We start from the raw sequence: 23,069 nt of genomic DNA, 5'->3' as shown, positions 1-23,069 counted from the left end.
TCAAATGCACCACCTCAGAGGCATTCTCCCTTTCCTCACCTTCCCCAGAAACCCAACGTCGACAGATGTCTGGTCTTCTCCAGGCTGGACTACTGCAACAGCCTCTTTATCGATCTGCCTTATTCCTCCCTTTGCCTCCTTCAACTGATCCAGAATAGGACTGAGAGACTTATCCTTGGCCTAAAGCACAGGGACTGCATCTCTCCAGCCCTACAATCTCTCCACTGGTTCCCGACCCCATGCATCATCCACAAGGCTTTCTGGGGCCTGAGACCCCGCTACATTTAGCTCACTCTCCCTAAATACCTCCCTGCTAGAGCCCTTCAGTCTTCTAGCTCCAATTCTCTGAAGATCAGATGCTTTTCCAAGCAGAGAGTGGGGGTAGATCTCTCTCTTCTGCAGGATCCTCACTCTGGAATGACCCTGCTGTCTCTCTCAGACTTGAGCGGACCTCCTCAAGTACCAGAAGCTTCTCTTTCTCTTCTTCCTTTCCTCTCCCCCTACCCTGCTAATGCCCCCCTCTGCTGCATTGTGACTGGTTGCCTGGTTCCCTCTGATTCATAAAGGGTACCATGCTCTCCTGGCCCAGTCTACCCCAGCACTTTGATCTCCCCTAACCTGTCCCCCTCGCCCTTTACCTGCAATTGCCCTCATGGGCTCCCTCCCCTTCACTAGCCTGGCTGGGCCTGCACTGCCTCGAGCCCTTTCAGCCCTGTCCTAGCACTTGTTTGTGGACCTTCACTCCCATGCACTCCTGCGGTCTCCTGGCACTTGTCCACCTGGCCTCCCTTAGCATTCACGTAGACCAGGGGCCCTCTTAGCCCCTGCTTCTCTCCCCCGCCAGCACTTGCACGCTCTCCACTCCGACCTGCACTTACTTTCCCTCCCTAACCCTAGTGCTTTCTGCTCTGACCAGCACTTCCCCCTTTCCTCCCAACTTTCCTGTATTTCCTGCTCTGCACATGCACGATCGGCATGACACAAGGCCTAGTAGGACCGTTTTTGTTTGTCATCATCTGTCCCCCAACACCTTGGGCCTCATTCCGAGTATGGCGGTAAGGGATAGCGGCCACCGCTAACGAGACCGGTGGCGGTATTCCCTTACCGCCATACTCCGAGTTCCCTCTGCGCCCTCGCCCTTAACGCCTGCTTTGAGCAGGTGTTAAAGTCGAGGGCGCAAAGGGGCCTCCAAGCCAATAACGGTGACCGTAATGAACGGTCACCGTTATTTGCATCTTCCCCATTCCCATTGAGCCCTATGGGGGCTCATTTGGGAATGGGAAAGAGCCTTGGTGAATGGGGAATTACCGCCCCGCCAACCTTGGAATGGGGCGGTGATTCCGCCATCCACCTAGGCGCTGCCGGTCCGGGTACGGCGTCAACCAAGGCGTTAATAGCGCCATTGGTTAGCGCCGTACTCGGAATGAGGCCCCTTCTGTCTTGTTGCGCCTTGAAACACCATTTGCTGTATGTGCGTATTATAAATACCCAATAAATTAAATAAATACCCACAATACATGTGTTTATTCATTTGTATTCAAATGTGGCTAAAGAAGCCTATAACATTAGTTGATAATGGTGAAAGGTCGCCCTTTGCAACCAAGGACTAAGGTCTGGCTTGCTACCACTCTCCATTTATGGTGGCAGCATACATTCTTTCCACTTGTGTTTACCCTTTGCCGACAGGTGCGGGTAACATGCTGAACTCTGTTCATGTTTGGGATTAAGAATTACAATTATTTCCCATGAACAAGCAATTCCCAGTGTGAGGGTCATTAACTTGCATTGCATGCAACTCGTCTTACCCCTGAAGCTTATCAGGCGAAAAAATCCAAGATCGGGAGGCTACAGCTGGTGTTTTATTGTTTCTTATTGAAATGCTGCTTTCCTGGTGTTCATTTGTCATCTAACCATTTTGGTGCACAGTGTTGAGGAACCTCAAGTACATCATCTACAGGACCCCTGTTTTCATCATGGTGTCCTTCAACATTTATTTTATATATTTCATTTACTTTGTGTTTTGGTATCACACTGCATGCAAACAAGATGCTTCAGAACACTGTGGCATGACAGGACTAGAGAAGGGTGGAGTAAGTGGGGGGAATGAATGTGGAAACAGCAGGGGCCCAAATGTGCTCCTTTAGCATGATCAGATGCATTACAAACACTTTCAAGCATGGTGCATGCCAGCCTCTGATGTCGAACATTAGATATGCCAGCTTTCAAATGTGATAAAATGAATGAGTGCTTGTGACTAGTGTGTCCAAGGAGATTCCTTTATAGAGTTTCCCTGAACCTGTGCAAAAGCATTCTGAACGAGGGGTGTGTTTTAGGGCTTTCCTGAACTTCAGGTGGATGGGTTGCAATCTTAGTTCGTTGCTAAGTCCATTCTATAATTCAGGGCTCTTATTGACCAATCTTTTAGGTCTGAATGTTTTCCATTGGTAGGTTGGTTGGATGAGTACATTTGCTGTGCTTGGCTTCAGGATTCTAAATGGTGTGTGTTTCTTGAAGACAATGGTGAAGCACATGGGCCTATGTTCCATACAGCTGATCTGGCAAAGAGCGTTGACCTCCATGTAGTATTGGATAGGCAGCGAGTGAAGAATAAGAAGTGCTCCAGAGATATGGTTACGCTTATTGCGTGGACTGGATATGGGCTTGAAGACCGTTCTTTGGCTTCTTTAAGCTTTTATGATGCTAGATTGGTGGACTGCTTTCATGTAAAGTTTCCTGAGTGCCCTAGGGGTTGCAGCCCTCTGTCAGAGGCTACTGACATAACTCAGGTGACCAGTGCAGCTAAACAAACTTCTGCCGGAGAGCATGGTACTGTTTCTCCCTCTCTGGGTGAATGTCTCATTCCAGACAGCCCGCTCAGCATCACGCTAGAGCACCATTTTGGGACTGGTGTGTTGCCTGCTGGTTAGTTTTGGCTATGATATGATATGATAGTTTATTTATAACGCACTTAATACTGAGAGGTTTCTAAGTGCACCCGGGGATCGAACCTGTGGTGCTCTGTGCCGTCTTGCTTCCAAGGCGAGCATGTTGCCCCTGAGCTATCCTCCGGAGCTAAAGTGCTACATATAAGGCTGAAACTAGTGTCATTAAAATAAGAGCTTTGACATGAGAGCTTGAAATAGGGGCTTTAAATACAGGTTAGTAATGCTTTTCAATGCAGGTTGACATATGAGGAAGGACATATGTAGTTTGGCTATGTGTCCCACCCATTTAACACCCATTTAAGTGAAATCTATAGAATTTGCCTCCATTCCTATCCATTTTCCCTCCAACCACACCTCTTTTTGCACTCTTTGGCTGATTTTCTACTGTGTGGTGAATGTGTCAGCCATTTTTCCTTCCAAAATGGCATCCGCCATTGGTTAATGTTATTTAAAAGTAATTTGAGTTTACAGTGTTTTTCATTAAAAGAAGAAAGGTATTGTAAGGTATTACAATACCTCTTGCAAGCTATTGTAAGAGTTATGTTTTGTTTTAAAATGGCTTTGAAAATGTACATCTAGTGACTTGTGGGGGATTGGACCAGTGTTTTTGATGTAAGGCGTACCTGACTGGCTGTGCAGTTAGTGATGTGATTGGATGTGTTTGTGTGTTTGTTTGTGTGCCATTTTGTTTCCAGTAAGCAATTTTCTTTTCACATTTGAAGAGAGCTGAAAGCTGTGTGTTTTGTTTGCTGAACAGTGGATGAAAGTGGTAAAGTTGTGTCTTGTTGGTTTAAGTTTTATATTCTCTGTGATATGGAAATGTGCTTTATTTTAAATTGGCTGTTGTGAATTCAATGATGTAAGATGTAATTATATAGAATGTATTTGACCTTTTTTTTTTACGTACGCACAAAAGGCCTGAATTTCTTTTTATTAGGTACATGTTTTACTAGCGCTAGTAATGTGTGACGGCGGTGGCAAACGTAAGCAATGTGGCGGCGGCGGCGGATTAATCTTGTTAACCCGCCGCCGCCGGCATACATTTATCATGCTGGTAAAACAAATTTAAAGCCGGCGGTGGCTTGGCTTTTCCAATGCCGCAGCCGGCTCGATTTAGTTTTACTAATGTTACAAATATTTCTAACGTTAGTGAAACTAATTCAGAGCCAGTGGCTGTTTTGCTTTCACAATGCCGCCGCCAGTTCAGAATTTGTTTTGACTAAAGTTACAAATATGTCCAACATTAGTGAAACTAATTTAGAGCCAGCGGCGGCGGCATTAGCCGCCGGCTCTGATTTCTTTTTACAAATATGTAAGGCTCATGATGGCCATTATTTATTTTAATGCTAACTTACCTGCGCCATAAACTAAAAATAAATTGTATTATGTCAAGGACTGAGCATTTTTTGTGAAACTAATTTAGAGCTGGCAGCGGTTTTGCTTTCATAATGCCAGATTCCTTGTGTTGTCTGTCATTTTTTGTTTCATTTATTTTACAGTTAATGCTGTGATTTTCAAAGCTGTTCATTGCAGTGCCGCCCCCATCTGCATATCATTTAGAATTAATTTCCATTATATGCAAATGGTTCTGCCCTTAGTGCTTTTTTATGGAACCTTTACCACATGTTTTAACCATGGGATTCTCCTTTTTAAATGTATTTTTTTTTATTTGGCTTAGTGGTTTTGTACATCTTGGAGATGATCCATGCAATGTGCGTTTGTCTAAGCCCCGCCCACCTGGTGCCTTCCTGCCTGCCGCTCTTTTTCACCACTAAGCAAGCCCCGCCCACCTGGTGCCTTCCTGCTTGCTGCTCTTTTTCACCACTTAGCAAGCCCCGCCCACCTGGTGCCTTCCTGCTTGCTGCTGTTTCCCTACTTAAGGAGCCCTCCAGCCTCTATTCCATTACAGATGGGGAGCAGGTGCAAGTGGATCTAGGTCACCTGGCCTAAGCCCTGCCCACCTGGTGCCTTCCTGCCTGCCGCTCTTTTTCACCACTTAGCAAGCCCCGCCCACCTGGTGCCTTCCTGCTTGCCGCTCTTTTTCACCACTTAGCAAGCCCCACACACATGGTGTCTTCCTGCTTGCCGCTCTGCTTCCCTACTCAAGGAGCCCTCCAACCTCTTTTCCTTTGCAGATGAGGAGCAGGTGCAAGTGGATTTAGGTCACCTGGCCTAAGCCCTGCCCACCTGGTGCCTTCCTGCCTGCCACTCTTTTTCACCACTTAGCAAGCCCCGCCCACCTGGTGCCTTCCTGTTTGCTGCTCTTTTTCACCACTTAGCAAGCCCCGCCCACCTGGTGCCTTCCTGCTTGCTGCTCTTTTTCACCACTTAGCAAGCCCCGCCCACCTGGTGCCTTCATTTAATCTTGTACTCATGGTGGCCCTGAATCATGCTGTTCCCATCTTCATCTTGTATCCTGGCTTACAACATTATGTGTTACTACTGACTTCTGCAATTGTACTCACTCTCCACTCTTGCTTCTCCATTCTTTTTGACTGCCTACTCTCTGTTCTCTCCTCCTTTCCCTTCTCCCCTTTTCTATCTCCTCCCCTTACTTTCTTCTATGCACTTACTCTATCAGAATTGTCCCTGGTACTAATATGATAGCAACCTCGTCTGTTTCCTCCACCCTCCCATTACTGTCCTCCCCCACCCCCCTCCAGCACTATCTGAAATGTCGTCAGGCCTAGTACGGTAGTCGCCTGTCTGTTTCCATTTCCTTCCCACTCTCCCCCTCCCTTCCTTATCTATGTTTTAGCTCTTGCACTATCTGAAATGTCGTCAGGCCGAGTACGATAGTTAATTTCACATCCTTACTGTTCATGGCCTGTAAGAATGTCATTGTATTTTCCCTTGTTCCCTCCCTTGCCTTGAAGCGCTTTGAAACACATTGTGTATAGGCGCTATATAAATAAACTATCATATCAAACTATCATATCTTCGATCCACGAGGTCCCCTCGTAGTGTCTGCCATTTTAATTTATTTTTTTAATTTATTTTTTTGTTACTACTGTGATTTTCAAAGCTGGTCATTGTATTGCCTCCCCCATCTGCATATCATTTGGAATTTATTTGCAAATTATGTGCTTTGAAAGAGTTCTGCCCTTTTGTATAATTACTTCAAATTTTCATACCCAAAGTTATGCTTATCATGTACAAAATAAAGATATATTTCAATACATTTTGGTAAAACAAACGCCTTCATTACTATTCTTCCAAATAAAAAGAATATATTAAAAGTTGAATTGGCAAACTTAATGTTTATCATTAATACACAAGCGGTATATTTCTAAATACATTTTTTATAACACTAAGAAACATCAGTGACATTCTTCACATTACTAAAAACAAAACTGCTAAACTATTGGCTTTGCCAATGCTTGTTTTTCCTTTACTACCAGTGTTGTTGGTATTGAATATTTAACTTTTGGAGGAAAATTCAAAGAGTCATGTAGTGGGGCTATCTTTTTTCCTGCTCTCTGTAAATGTTTTTGTTTTATTACAGATAAATTCTCCACAGCTGGATTCCTTCCTGAGTTTAGTGTTTTTTTCACCTTCTGACTTTAATTACCTGTCTTTTTCGATTTCCTTCTTTTGCCTGCTACTTTGATTTCCTTTGGCTTTGTTGTTCCTGGTATTATTGTCCTTCCGTCTCTGTGGCCTTTTGGCAAGTTTCTAGTGTCCACATGAACTATGATTCAGATTCAGTGTTAGTCGCCTCCATGTCGGAAGGGTTGGACATTTCTTCTGTGTTCTGTTGGACTGCATTATTTCCCTAATGTCTCATTCTGACACATTAACAGCTTGTTTACGTTCCACTTTTTGAAGCACTGTCGTGTTCCCAATTGCTGTCTGTTAAATAGCAGGCAGGAGTCAGTAATCCAGTTTAAATCAAAGAAGGGGTTTATTCAGGTTTTCCGACCGAATTTGCCGTTTGTATAACTCATATGACAAAAAATGCAAAATAAATAGGCTTCTCACTGGCACTGTGCTTTTCAGAACGAAATTGCAGCTTTTGAAACTTAAACCACCAATAATGAAAAAATAATAGGCGTTTCAGTCCTGCATTTCACTTGTAATGGCCATATCACGGAACATTCCTTTTTTTTCTGTCGGCTTTTCCTTGTGAGCCGTGTTTGAACCAAGAAGGAAATTAAAGAAAACAAAAACCACAAACGTTCCTCCCAGACGGCGTTGTGCCCTCGCAATTATAGCTCTGCTCGTAAAATGTCCCAGGAGTTCCAAGAGCACCCTTTCCTTGCCGTCTTTGTTTTCGCTTTGGTTGTCCGGATCCCTGGTTTGAATGTGCGGCTGTAGGGGCTTCCTCGGTCCCAGGGATAGATTGACCTAGTATGCCCACTCGAATCCACTGACGTCCGGGCTCCACTCCGCTGTGCATGCACTCGGCTCCTAGATGGAAAAATCGGGAGAGCTAATGAGTTCCAGGTGGCCGTTTTTAACCGCACCTCCCCTCCACCCTTTTCACCTTCAGGTGTGCGCAATTCCTTCCACCTTCCCCAGTCAGTCCCTCCCTTCCCCTCTCCACCTCCCGAGGCATTGGTTTTTCTGCTTCTGTGTTTTTATCATGGCACAGTGCAACTTCCATATCCCGTACTTTGCCCACTTCGTATCTCTTCCTGCCACGGCTGTCGGGAAAAGGGAACCTTTCCTTCCTGGTATGCAACCCCCTTTTATTCATTTTTAGTTTAAAAGGAATATATTTGTGCTGATCCAGAGGCATTATGGGAGATGTAGTCCGTGGTCTGACATCCCCTGTTGGAAAACTTCTTGTAATTCCTACCAGTGACATATTGACCTTTTCCGTGTTTTTATTACTGTTCTTGGTGACTCAGGATTACTCGACTTAACTCCCTGGTTGGAGTTTCCTTGTGGTTTTTCTGTTTCTCCTGGCCATTGCCAGCCAACCCCACTGGCACCGGGGTTTCCAGCCTCACACTGTCCAAGCTTCATACTGGTCGGTATGTGACCAAGCATGATTTTACCCAAGGGGAGTGTTCCCTTTGGGCGTTGGTGGAGGGTTTAATTAAATATTGCCAGCCCGTTTTTCAATTTCGTAGTTAATCTGAAACTTAAGTAGTTATGTGCTTAAGGAAAATGATTAGATTGAAAAACTCCAAGGAATAGTAGCAGTGTGAGGACTCCAGGCCCCAGCATGACGTTGCTTATCAGACTCCCATTTAATGAATTCTGATCAGAAGGGACTATATGGCAAAATTATCCAACCCGATTTTATGCAACGCTGACTGCCAAGGCCGTTGGGGTGGCAATTCTGTTAAATTAGTACTGTCTGTTCCAGGTGGAGAATCACAAGATTGAACCAAAAGATTAGTGGTTGATAATATCGATCTTTTGCCAAACTCTGATCAGGTGATGAAGCAGTGCTCCACCAAGCTTGCTACAGTGTTTTGTTGGAGGCTATACCGATATATGGCAGAAAACCCACCCTGAAGAAAACACATTTTCTCTCTAATGTAATTCACACCATAACTATTTGCTCATTGGGCTTTTCCCAAGGAGAATAGTAGTGAATTCTGTGTAAGGGGTTTTCCATACATTAGGTACAATTACAATGTCTGCTCATCCGAGATAAACATCTATGTTAAGTTGACTTCCGGAGACAACATATCTCTATAAGTTTGAAGCATAGAGAATGAGAATAAATAAATCATATTTTGAACTCAGAAAATGGGGAGGTCTGTGAGGCTGATACATGGGATGACCTAAAACCTACTATAAGCGGTAATGTTCTATATTGCACGTCAAGCGTGAACATGATTAGAAACCTTAATTTGGAGCATTTGGAAATGTATCATAGACTAACATGGTCAACATTGGTGCTGAAAGCCTAATAACAGTCAAGTACAAAGGTAACATCTTATTTACACATTTAGTGATTTTTCATTATGGAGGGGTAAACAGATGCTCTGTGAGCATGGAGCCAAGTCAGGCAAACTATTAGCTGCTAAAGTGTGGCTTAAGAGAGAGTAGGCACTGAAACAAAATTGTTCAGTAATGCAGAAATAAAAATAAAAAATTACAGGTCATTTACCACTGTTGGCAGCATCCCTAGTTATAGCACCCAGTTGCAGTTTATTCTGCTAGGTGTGCGTTAAAAATTAAAAAAGTAAAATACACATTCTTAGCCATCTGTCATGCGAACGATTTACTTTCAAGTAACATAGGCCTCAGCTCGTGAGATTAAACTGCAAGATTTAGAATCTCCAAAACTAGAGCTATGAAGTCCGAGGACTAAATGAGTACTATGCCCAATTTATAGGGAGTACATCGCATTTCTGAAGAAACATCCTGCTACAGTGGACAACTCATTATTGGTACTTCGGGGGGGGGGGTGTATGGTGGAGGCAAATGTTCCTTTTGTTGAAGATGGGTAAGGCGGTGTGCAGTCATAATGTCGACATCAATAATGTCGACAGTCAAAATGTCGACAAATTAATGTCGAAAGACAATAATGTCGACAAATAAAAATGTCGACATTTTTCGATATTTTTTCGAAATTTAATTTAGTGTATGAATAAATAAATAAATATATATATATGATGTGTTGAGTATGAGGGGTGGTTGGGGAGGTGTGGGGGGGGTGGCAGGGGGGTGTTGGGTGAGGGGGGTTGGGGGGGGACCCCCCATAGTAAATACATTTTTTATTTATTTAATTATTGAATAAATAAATAAATAAATAAATAATTGGTATGTGTTGAGTATGAGGGGTGAAAGGGTGGTTGGGGGGGTGTGGGGGGGTGGCAGGGGGGTGTTGGGTGAGGGGAGGTTGGGGGGGGACCCCCCCATAGTAAATGATCCTTTTTTAGGTTATTTATTTATTGAATAAATAAATAAATAAATAGTATGTGTTGAGTATGAGGGGTGAAAGGGTGGTTGGGGGGTGTGGGGGGGGTGGCAGGGGGGTGTTGGGTGAGGTGTTGATAGTTTTAAGGGTTTATAGTCATAATGTCAAAAAAAAAGTCGACATTTTTTTTTCGAAAAAATGACTTTTTACATTATAAGTATAGGATGTCGACATTATTATTTTCGACATTTTTTTTCGACATTTTTGTCTGTCGACATTTTTTTTTTGACATTATGACTATAAACCGGGTAAGGCCTGAGAGGTTGCACTTCATGTGGCCCAAAAACCTATTTACACATGTATGTCAAGATCTTCACACCAATCTATCCTTAGCACCTGCAAAGTTCCTGCCATTTAAACAGATGTGTCTTCAAATTTCTGATAATATTTGATAGTCTACTCCTCTAGTTTTATGTGCAGACAAGGCCAAATCTAGCAATAGTTGGAGATTCTTGGATTCTGAAAAAGCCTTTGTTCTTGTTAACTGGGCTCTGGTTAAACATATGTTGTGTCATTAAGGTTTTGTGCCAAAATAATTGATGTGATTATGGCAAATTACACTTACTCCCAAACTTGTTTTATTGTAAAAGGCACATTCTCTGATCAGGACCAGCTAGTTGGGGCACCATGAATGCATGGCCTCTGGCCTCGCTCCCTTTTTAATGTTTTTAATGTTTGCCCTGGACACAGAGACATTTGCTCATAGTGTATGGCACATCAAGAACCTGATTGTTTACAAATTAAATATTTTTACAGACTATGTTCTGGTATACAGTACAGAACCAGATACGTCCATTCCTGCTGCGCTTACAATCTAGAGCAGTTGATAGAAATGGGTAAATCTTGATAAGATGTGTAGGTATCGATATAACGAACGATCATTAGGACTGCATGTGGCCAACTACCATCCCCTCATTGAGAAGGTGAAAATGGGCCTGAAAGGAAGGAGGACTTTGATTCCTCACAACCGAGGCATGTGGATACTAACATTCTTCCCCAGACTCTTAAAATAATGCACAGTCTGTACATGCTGATTCGGAATACAATGTGTGTTTCCAACTGCAAAGGTGCGCAATCCTATTTGGATGAGGCAGTTCGAGGGTGGTGGGGCGGGGGGGGAGAAACCTAGACAAATATTTTTTAGATCAAAACCAGAGTGTGGGCAGGAATGTCTAAATGTCCAGGACTACTTTGTAGCTTGACATCGTAGGGCTATCAAGAATTGGCAACTCACAGCTTGATTGTGTTAGTGGTGGCAAAAGGAGAGTAGAGCACTGGAACCTGTCTAGCCTGCGATCTATTGCTGTTTTAATAAAATGGTGCACTGTATATATTTCCTTAACGGGCTTTCTCTCCAGGCGACGGGCCGGGAAGGCATTTAATATATGATTGATGGAGATATCCAAGGAATTTCTAGGTCCTCACGGGGGACAAGATCATATCATGTCAATGACTGAAGACAGGTTATGGAATTCTAATGAGGAAAGGTTTCACTATCTCCAGTGGAGACATTGGTCCGGAGTAATCTCCCACTAATTTAGAATGATATTTGTAGGTAGGAGGAGGGTGAAAAGGTTTAAAATCCTCAATGCAAAAACTTTTAAGAGATGTAAGAGAGTGGCTCTGGATTAGGCAAATGTAGAGGGACAGCACTTGAACCCAAATGGTGGGGGTCATGTTTGCAAAAGGATGTGAAAATGCTGAAGAAATGTTCAACTTGGAGGTGTCTTATGAAGTTCTGTGTAAGTGGCATCAAAACCCGCCAACACAGAATGTCTGATCATCACTCTACAGTATGATTGAAGGAATGTGGAATGAATGGCACACACCTATGTGTTTGGTGGCAATGCCTCAGGATCAGACATTGTCAGAAAAAAGTGGTGCAGGTGGTATAAGGTTATGAACTGCCAGAGTATTCTGCCGTCGACCACATTAAAACAGGTTTATCCGTTAAATTCAAACTATCAAAATGATTACATTGTTGTTTTGAATAACTAACTACTTGAAAAGCAGCTTTTTGGAAATGTGTACGACTTGGAAATGTGTACGACTTCAAACGTTTTAATGGGGATGACCAGACTGTTGTCTATACTTCTTTCAATGGATGAATTATATTTATTCCACCAAATGAAAATAGACTCTGTGAACCTTAATTGCGTAATCCTTGAATTCCTATGAAAAGCGGAGTACACTTAATCTTTTCCCCGGAACAGGGAAGCAAAAGACATAGGTATCTAACGGAAATGTGATGCACTCTTGGAGCCTTTAAATATGTTGTTGTACATTTAGTTGATTTGGAGGGGAGGTTACTCAATAGCTGTTTAATTACAGACTTGCCGCAATCTCCCATGGTCTCCATGGAGACGCTGGATGCAATATCTAGCCCAGGAAACGCCATTCCAAAAATAGCGATGCCCAGTATGCACATGCATGTTAACGACAAGATGGCGCCTGTGCTCTATACTATGGCTCGTGTTAGGAGTGGACCTTCTCCATTCTAAACAAAATGATACAGGATCAAGTAAGCAGCATGTCACATCTCGTTCAAGTTGCACTGGCGCTGTGTTCTTTATTCAGCTTCCTGACTTCTTGTCCTTTGTTCCTGGTTCCATATTCTTTCCTTCATTCCTTCCCATCCTCTGCTTGCCCTCCCGTGCTCCCGTCCATTTGCTCATCATACCGATTGCTGCTGTCTACTCCATCTTGCTGCATCTTCTTGCGACCATCCTAGACTTACAAGCATTGATGTTTTTACTCCTCCATGAAGGTGTTTCCTGGTGTGTTATTTCACGCCTCTACAAGCCCTTCCTCTCCTGGCTTAATAAGGGATAGCTCTGGCTGCTAGAGGACATAAACTTTACCTCTACTCATCCAAGTGACCACTGAAACCACAGGTGAGACAGGTCGATGAGAGATTGCAATGCCGAAACGTAAAGACATAACATGGAACAAATGCAGGAACTAATGGTAGCTGTTCAGAACCTGACCAGAGAAGTTCAGTCTCTCAATACAGAGAATCAATACCTATGTCAAGCTTTGGCCACTTGTATCCTTTACCTGTGGGGTCGAACAGGGGTATCTCTACAGTGGATAAGTACCAAAGCTCAAAGATTGTTTAGATGCTTGTATGGTCCATTTCTCCTTTTGGCAAGTATCCTTTCAGACTGATAGGTCAAACTTGAGTTTCATTATAACTCACATGACCCGGAAGCACCCTTGCTTGGGCCATGACATTACTCGTTAACGATTACCACATACTGAATGCTTATCTCACCTTTTAAGCCACCTTGAAAAGAGTCTTCGATAGACCAGACCTGACATATACTGCTCGGGAAGAATTGCTGGACTTCCAACGATGAACCTTAGACCTCCTCACCTAAAACACCAAGTTTAAACAAATGGCCTTGCAAGCTGCTTGGTCAGAGGAGCCTTGCTTTAGATTGTACTGCAGAGTGCTTGTAGATTAACTTAAAGATGAACTCTCCCGGACCTGCTACGTTAGACCAACTCATACAATTGGTCTTACAAATTGACTTAGGTTTACAAGAGCGAAGGACAGAGAAGTGGAAGCATTGCTCAGTTTTGCTCAGAGCCATGTCTACACTCCAACCTCCCACTGTACCCACTAAACTTTCCACTGAACAGATGCAGATTGGTACTGCAAGGGAACCATTGACGGAGGAGAAAAAAAGCAGATGGAGAAATCATGGATTGTGTATGTATTGTGGTTCTGCTTCACATCTCCTCTGTAATTGTACATTGCCACCCCCAGGCTGTTCGGGAAATGCCAACTTCTGACCTTAGAATGGACACAGGGTCAGAAATATTACAATTGTCTCCTATATCTGAAGACTAGGATGATACATTCCACTTTGAATGAAGCGCCCTATTATTAGTTTTGAAGGTACTTAGCAGAAGTAGAAAAAACAATGCACTAGAGGTTCCTGTCTTAGTGGACTCATTAGCTGCTGGCCTCTTTATGGATCATACCTGGGCCACTAAAATGGGAATTGAAAGAGAGACCAAGACTATGGATTTTCCTGTGGAAGCTGAAAACGGATGTCTACTCGAGAGCGGTCCAATAGCAGAGACTACAGATGAACATAAACCAATATTCAGAGATCATTTCTTTCAATATTGTTCAAGCAGCACACTTTCCTATCATGTTGGTGATACCATGGCTCACATTGAACAACCCCCATATCAACTGGAGAGCGCACACCCTGTTCATAGACTCTGGATACTGTATCTCTTGATGTGTCCCTGAACAAAGACCGGTATCGGTGCCCGACTCCCCGCTAGACGGATTCCACAACCACTACTCTTTGCACTGCACTATTCTGCAGAAGTACAGCGCTTTCAATTTTTTGAAAAGAGATTTAGAAGTCTCTTCCTTCACATTGCCCCAATGACTGCTCTATTCATCCTCTTCCAAACACCACAGTACCATTCAACAGAATGTGCCACTTATCACCTACAGAGAAGCTTGCCCTAAAAGAATATCTCCAAGAGAACTGTGAAATGGACTCATATGTGAGTCTAACTCATCAGCTGGAGCCTCTCTATTCTTCATTCCCAAAAAGGATACCTCTGAATTTCGGCCATTTCTTGACTACCGTGGACTGAACAACATTACCCTAAAGGACACATATCTCTACCGTTTATTTCTAGCATCCTTCATCCGAATAAAAGAAGGAAATGTGTGGAAGAATGTCTTCAGAACACTGTTTGGACACTTTGAATACTGTGTAATGCCCTTCGGGTTGACCAATGCTCCATCAGTGTTCCAGAGGTTCATGGACCACATGTTTCCAGTCTTCCTTCATTCAGTAGTGGTCTATTTAGATGACATAGAGTCCAAGTAGAATCCTAAAGTTTTGACTACAGGCATCACCTTGATAAGGTTGTTATCAATATTAAAAGATGTGTAGTTTGGGCTGAGTTTTTGGATGTTAGCTTCAGAGCCTAGGATTAGTAGCTCTGTTTTTTCGTCATTCAGGCAGAGGCCATGGGATGCCATCCATGCCTGAATGAGGGTGTATATTTTGTTCACCAAGGCTGAGTCCGCCTCGAAGTTGCCCAAAAGGGGTATGAGGATCTGAGTGTCATCTGCATAATTAGTGTAGGTGACACCCAGTCTGTCCAACTTGTCAAACAGAGGCTTGGTGAAGATATTATACATAGTAGGGGATACGCAGGAACCCTGTGGAACCCCGCAGGTTATTTTGATAGAGTCGGCACAGGCTGAAGTAGAGAAGACTCTCATGGTCCTGTTAGCTAAGAAGGATTAAACCCAAGCTATAGCATCATTGGTGAAGTTGGCTGCAGATTGGAGGTGGTTGCATAGCACTACATGGTCCACCAAGTCGAACGCTGCTGACAAGTCCAATAGGAGTAGCAGTGCTTTTTTTCCATTGTCCTTTAATTCTTCAATTTGTGTCTTGAGATCTAGCAGCGCTGTTTCAGTGCCATGGAGAGGGCGGAAGCCCGATTGTCGTGAGCCAAGTAAGTGGTTGGCCTCCAGATAGTCCTGAATTTGTATGTAGGCAACTCTATCTAATATTTTAAGAAGAAATGGCACGGTGGTGATAGGTCTGTAATTGGTAGGGATAGTGGGGTCCAGGGTTTGTTTTTTAAGTAATGGTAGAACCCAGGATTCTTTAAGGTTGGCTGGTACTGTATTGGTTTTAAATCAGGAGTTTATCAGCAGAGTTAAAAGGGGCTAGGTCTCTAGCTGCATCCTTTATTATCTGTGCTGGGCAAGTGTCGCCTTTACAGTTCGATGGTTTGAGGGAGAGTATTGTTTCAGTTATGGATATGGTCTTGAATCTAAAGGGTGTGGTTGTCCTGGTCACAGAGGGTTGTTTAGTTTGTTGGTCAGTGAGTGGTAGTGAGGCCTTTTTTTTTGCTATTTTTCATTGTAGGGACAATATTTTATTAGATAGAGCATTTTGTATGTTAGTACACCATACTTTATCCTTAGGGGCATTGTCAGTTGGTTGGATTGGGAATTCTAGTTCGCAGAGGATGGAGAATAATTCTTTAGTGTTGGATTTAGCTTTTTCAATCCTGTCATTGAAAGTGTTCTTATTGGCTTTAGTTATTTCTTTTTTGTACATTTTTGCAAATTCCGTTTATTTTTTTATTTTCAGAGGGGGAGTGGCGCCAAATAGACTGGAGCTTCCTTTTTTGTGATCTTAAGGATTTAAGTTGGGGTGTGAACCAGGCGTTCAGGTGAGCTACTTGCCTGGCTTTGCGCAATTTGATCGGAGCAATCATGTCCAGAGCCTTAGTCATAGCATTGTTGAAGGTATTTACCAGTGCGGAGAAGAGGGATCATTTTTTCAGCAGTAATATCCTTCTTACTTCTGGTAGGGAGAGGCAGTGCCATGTTATTGGGCTTGGGGCTGAGGAGGTCTAGTGCGGCCGAGAAATGTATTAAGTGGTGATCTGTCCAGGATTGTGGGACAATATCGGTGATGTTGATGTTGCAGTTTAGTTCTGAAACCCAGTCAAGGGTCCTTCCTTTGATATGCATTGGTGAGAGGACTTTTTTTGCGGAAGACCGTGGTCGTTTAGTAAGGTTGCAATAGATTCAGCATGTTTGTTGTCAGTATCGTTAAAGCCTAGATTAAAATCTCCCAACAGTAATGTTTGAGAATGATCTTTGGTGTTGTCGGCTAGAAGACTAGTTAGGTCGTCTTCGAAGGTGCCTAGAGGCCCAGGGGGTCTATATATCAAGTGGATAGTTAGAGTACGGTTGTTGGAGAGGGGCAATTTGGCGGTGAGTACTTCACAGGATGTGAAGGGAGTTACGGTGGCAAGTCTCGTGGGGTGGGTTGTTTTGAAGATGATGGCTAGGCCACCACCTCTGGCATTTGGCCGGTCCACTCTGATGATTTTGTAGTTGTCCGGTACTGCTTACATGAGAGTTGGTCCTGCAGCCTCATGTAGCCAAATCTCAGTTATGGCCAGTAAATCGAGGTTGTCATTCTTTAAGATGTCTGCAATTCCAGTAGCATGGGCAACCATTGATCTAGAGTTTATGAGGGGCCCTGTTAACATTAGGGTATTGTCAGGGTTGGCAGTTGGGGAAGTTTTGTGAGAAAGGGTATCTCGGGAAGTGTGATATTTGGGGAGAGTTTGGTCAGTAGTATTGGTAGTTTGCGTTAATGTGGAAGTGGGGTTCTTATGTCGGGTAATAGTTCGATTATTGTCATTGTTAGGGAGGTTTCTATAAGGTTCATGGGTAGGAGACAATCTAGACATAAGTCTCAGGTTTCTATCCTTAGGGGGGTTTGTTATAATAGCAGTGGCCATAATGGTTATGATGGCACAGGTTAGTAGTGTCGACAGGGCTGGTTTAGTCACGTAAGCAGAGGTCATTGTTAATCTATGCTGAGGTCATACTAATATCTGAGTGATTAATTCAGTATAGATGAAGGGAGGGCAGGATTTTTGTGCTATACCTAACAGATGCTAGTTGTAGTTAGATCGCATCTAGGCTAATCAATGCATCAACACACATAGGCTAAATGCAATTTTAGGCGCAAGGCACATCTAGGCTGGTCAATGCAATAACACACATAGGTTAAATGCAATTATAGGCACAGGGCACTTCTAGGCTAGTCAATGCAGAAACATGCATGGGCTAAATGCAATTGTAGGCACAGGGCACTTCTAGCCTAGTCAATGCAGAAACACACATAGGCTAAATGCAATTATAGGCACAGGGCACTTCTAGGCTAGTCAATGCAGAAACACGCATAGGCTAAATGCAATTGTAGGCACAGGGCACTTCTAGGCTAGTCAATGCAGAAACATGCATAGGCTAAATGCAATTGTAGGCACAGGGCACTTCTAGGCCAGTAAATGCAGAAACATGCATAGGCTAAATGCGATTTTAGGCACAGGGCACATCAAGCTGATCAATGCAATAACACACATAGGCTAAGTGCAATTTTAGGCGCGGGGCACATATAGGCTAGGCAATGCAAAAACACACATAGGCTAAGTGCAATTTTAAGGTGCGGGGCACTTCTAAGCTAGTCAGTGTAACCTGGTAACAGTAATGGATTAAAATGGATGAAGTTATTTAAAACAATGAGGGTACGTCTAAGTATGGCGGACACAGTGATGCTACGAGTGCATGTGACTAGTAAAGCAGTGATCGTTCAGCTAAGTGTTGTGGACCTCTGTGAGGGTTAATCGTACAGCAGTAGTGAGGGCTGTTAGTTTCATCAGTGTAGGGACAATAGTTGATAACAAACGGGAGAATGGCAGCAGTTTCACAAAGTTCAAATAGGCAGTAGCTTCAGTAATAATTAGACGGTTGTGATCCTGGTGGATGCAGCATATGCCATGACAGAGTGTTAGAGCGTCGGGTGATGGTGCCTCAGGGATCCGGACACGTGATTTGGGCAGTCTGCAGTCTTAGGCAGTAAAGGCAGTGTGTTATGCCGTGGGTTAGTACAATTAGGTGCAGAAAGGGGCGGCAGTGATGTTTAGCAGAGCAGGCGTGATTTAACAATTCAGGGGGCAGAGTACTCTCACTCTCAAAAAGCAAGTCAACTCCCTCGCCTCATCCACAACATACACTTGCAAACTCATTAGAGCCTCTAGACCATACCTTGCGAGAGCAAGTTGCACCACACTAGCCAATGCTCTTATTATGTCAAGACTTGATTACTGTAATGCCCTGTACTCAGGAGCCAACAAATATATCACAGACAAAATTCAAAATTCAAAGACTGCAGAATAACACCCTGAGAGCAGCATTGAACATCCCCCACAGAGAGCATATTACTGAATTCAGGAAAGAGGTAAACTGGCTGAAAATAACAGACAGAATTCTCCTCAAAACAGCATCCCTCACCTCCAAATGTCTGGATAATCTAGCACCGCCATACCTAATGGACAAAATTACTAGGAGAACAGCCATCCGCCCTACGAGATCGGCCAACTCATTCGTGTTGGAGATTCCTAAGTTCAAACGCTCGACAGCAGGAGGAACCAGTTTCCCTGTCAAAGCCGCACAATGTTGGAACAAATTACCAGTTGACCTCAGACTAGAACAACCTTACCCTAAATTCAGACATAAAATACTCAATTGGCTACACACCATCGACACCTAACTGACGAATTAAACCCCTATTCTCTCTAGCCCCTTGCACGACCTTTTGTCTCTACCTTACTACACCTAATTTGGTTAACTGTGTACGCATGGTTGTCTGCTCTGTCCTACTGGTACGTACTATGGATATACGATAATTTAGATATGTAAGGCTGTATATACTTATGTGTATATGTAGGTGTGCATACACTGATACTCATGATAACGTTTCCTGACATACCTAAACTATTGCTTTGTATTTAATGTATCTTGTACCTGTATCTTGCTCCTACTGCAATCACTGCTCTATGTATTGCTACCTCTGCACTGTAACTAAGCTTTAAGACTTCTTGTTTCTGTTGCGCCCGTCTACCCAAGGGCTTGGTGTGCATTACCAAATAAATAAACGAACAAACAAACAAACAAACAAACAAACAAACAAACATCTTGATATTTTCCAAGCAGCCCAAAGATCACACACGTCATGTTGGTATCAGGTAATAATATCCCTATATATGTGGTCGCTGTATATAATGTCGCCGGGAAAAGGTTGTGGCGACATTATATAGGTGACCTTATATATAGGGACAGGGGCAGGCACGGGTTGCGGGGGTGTCCCCCGCATGTTCCATGTAATAATGTCCCCACAAAAAACAGCAATTTTTCAGCAATTTTTTTGCATGCAATATTTTTGAGGGGACATTATTACATGGAACCGTCATGTTATGGAAGTCTTCAATCGATTGGAAACCCACCACCTTAAAGTAAAACCAGAAAAGTGTATTTTTGACACGTCAACCTTTCCATACCTAGGCTATGTTCTCTGAAAGAGTGGAATTTCTATGGATCTGCGAAACTTAAAAGCTATTCTAGCTTGGAAAACCACTACCACAGTAAAGGATGTTCAGACGTTCTTAAGACTCACACACGTTTACAGGAAATTAATTCCTGCATTTTCACAGACAGTCTTGCCCATGACTTCTATATTGAAGAAAGTCATCAAATTCCTTTGGGACCAAACTACTGATCGTGAATGTCAGCAACATAAGCAAGCCTTCATAACAGCACCCAGGTTGATCCAACCTGACACTACTAAGGCCTTTATGTCAGAGACGAATGATTCCAACAAGGCAGTTGGTGCGGTCCTTATACAGGTCCACAACAATAAGGAAGAACATTCTCTAGCCTATTTGTCCAAGACACTATCCCCCTCTGAAGAAAACTACTGTGACAAACCAGAAGGTGTCTCACCCACTAGTCTGCGGGGTACTGTCATTCAGGTGGCCAGGACGCGGCCATTGCTTTTGGATCCAGCTCCTGCTGGTGGACCAGTGCAGGAGTATCACCTGGGTGAAGGGTCTTAGGGGAGTGGGAATGGGACACCGGATGGTGAGACACGGTATCCCCTTCCCTGTAACACCTTTACCCCATCCTACCAGGTAGGATACTTAGGAACTCAACCCCCTACCCCCTTCACAACACAAACACTGTTTCATGGACAGCCCGCTATGAAAGAAAACGGACTAACACCCGAGCCTTATACCTGAAGTGTCCCAATACAATGGTCAGGCAGGGTCAGGCAATTACTGTCCTCCACACACACCTGACATCCATTACACTTCCCACAACAGATAAAAGGCGGAGCATGAGAGCACACTCTGAGCGAGGCAAAGCACACAAGGAAACAGCAGTTCCAAGATGGCTCTTTAACACGAGGAGAAAGACTGCAAAACCGAAGGGGATCACAAGGAGGGAAGTTCCCTTGACCTTTTCGACAAGGAACTGTTACAGTCATGAAGCCTCAAGAATAGAAAGCGTAAGACCAGGAAACCAAGCTGAGGAGTCCTGCATTGTGTGTCGGAGGTACCCAGGGCCCTCCAGCGTCGATAATCAAGGTGAGGAGAATTGCCGGCTGCCGTGGTTCTGTCCTTGGCTCCAGCAAAAAAGCAGTGTCAGTGAAACCAACACAGCCAGTGAGTTTGGGAGACCGATACAAGACTGGTCTGTGTTGAAGCCAAGGTTGCAAGCAGCAACATTGAATGGCGAGCACTGGAACAAACATTGTATGAAACACGTGTGATTACCAACGTGAGTAAAGTTGAGAACTGCAGATGAGTGATTGAACTTTGAAACCGAGATATACAATAGCTTTGACAGAGTAGTCCGGCATCGTGTAAGTGTTCAATTGAAGGTTTTTGTAAGGTGTCCAGCTGAGAGTTGACAGAAGTGAACGAGTAGCAAAGGATTGTGAATCGAAGTGGTCCTGAAACGGGTCAAGCAAAATCCTGTGCACAATCGAAAGTCTTCGATGTTGATGCAGTAAAGAAAGGTGATGGCAAAGTAGATAAAAATGGTCCGAGCCCGACAGAGGGAGATCAATTGAAAGCTTTGTGTTAAAGCAAGGTTGTGTTCTAATAGATAAATTGGTCCGAGCCTGGTAGAGGGAGACTGATTGAAGATTTTGTGTTAGAACGGATCGGAGCGGAGTAGATGGGGATCCGGGGTGAACCGTGAATCACCCGAGAAATTGGATACGTGGAAATCCTAAGAAAACTGTATATATGTGAAAATACAAACTTTGTGTTAAAGTGGATCTGAGCCCGGTGAAGGGGGATCCGAGGTGAACAGTAAATCACCAGAGAAAAATGTGCATAGAAGAATCCTGAAAGGAAAGGAACTTTATTTTTTGTTTGTTACATCAGGCCCTCTGAAAGAAGAGACTTGGAACGGCAAAGAGACTTTGGCACAGAAGGCCATGATGTTGGAGTCTTGAACTGCACTCTCATGCTAGAAAAGCCAGAGACTGTGCTAAGCTCGAGTGTGCCGCCTTATCCCGTGCTGAAAAAGTGGAGAAGGGAAGCCAACGGCTTGAATATTGTGACATATCATTTCTTGAACAACCTTTCTTTTGCATAACATTCTTTCCCAACCTATTTGTATTTAGCGGTAAGGATTGGCAATAGGTTTATTAGTAAAAGGCCCTTTCATTTTGACAAGACACCAATAGGACTGTGTTATTATTATTTGATGGTCGTAGTTTGCGCCCATCTTTAGATTTAGGATTAGATAGTCGTTTTTCAAACCCAATTGTAGTTCAATAAACACCCTTCAACTGTGGTCACATGAGTCTGCCTTACTGTTGATACCATGCCTTCCTCACACTACTGTGTTCTGGAGAAGGAGCTCTTGACCATAGAAACGGCTTGTCCGGAATGTCAACATTTCCTTTTTTGGTAGTTGAACACGAAACTGAAAAAGATCCGACCACAGAAATCTACAGCTGCTACAATCCTATGACTAGAGGAACAGCAGACACGCCAGATGGGCATGTTTCTTCTCTGTGAATAGGTTTTTCCTGGCCTATATTGTGGAGACACAAGCTCTAGTAGCTGATGCTCTTAAGTGATTAGGTTGGAATGCTTCCAAGGAAAATCAAAAAACAGAAAATGTGTTTCCACACACCTCATTTGTCATGGTGATCAACTCCTTTCTCCAGAGAGTTGGCACTGCCATGGAGAAAGAAACAGCATCCCTAGCAGTGCCAGAGAAATGGGACCTCACATGTAAATATGGCCTTCTCTTTAAATAATCTGCACTCTATGGGCCTCATTCCGAAACACTGAATCCGCCCGCTGACTTCCCACTTCCACTGCGACAATACAAGTCCTGGCGCAGCAGGAAGTCAGGAGGCAGATTCCCTAACTCCCCATTCCTGTGGAATCCCATAGGACTCTATGGGAGTGGGGAGAGAGAAGCACCGGCACCCTTGCTAACAGTGCTGGTCTTTCCGTGATGACTCTGACTACTGGGGCCGAAGCACCTAACAGGGTCAGACCTCACGGCCACTACGGGCCCCTGCAGGCAGACTCATAGTGTGGCGGTCCGGAAACAATGGTGCTGATGAGCTTACAAACCGCTAGTTTTGTGATAACTGTCACAGTGACAGTCAATATTGGATTTGAAAGGATGCACAATGTCACATCATAATTGAAAGAATATTGTAATGTACAAGCTTTCATTAGGTTTTGTACTTTTCTTCTCTCTTTTACCTATTGATCCTACCCATCTCCAATCCCTACTTTTCTATCATCACACACACTTGTCATGACATTTATTTGTTTTAATTTAC

Source organism: Ambystoma mexicanum, chromosome 1p (genome assembly GCF_040938575.1).
Source record: "Ambystoma mexicanum isolate Mex_15411 chromosome 1p, UKY_AmexF1_1, whole genome shotgun sequence".
Taxonomy (NCBI): domain Eukaryota; kingdom Metazoa; phylum Chordata; class Amphibia; order Caudata; family Ambystomatidae; genus Ambystoma; species Ambystoma mexicanum.
Note: the sequence above shows the minus strand (reverse complement) of the source record.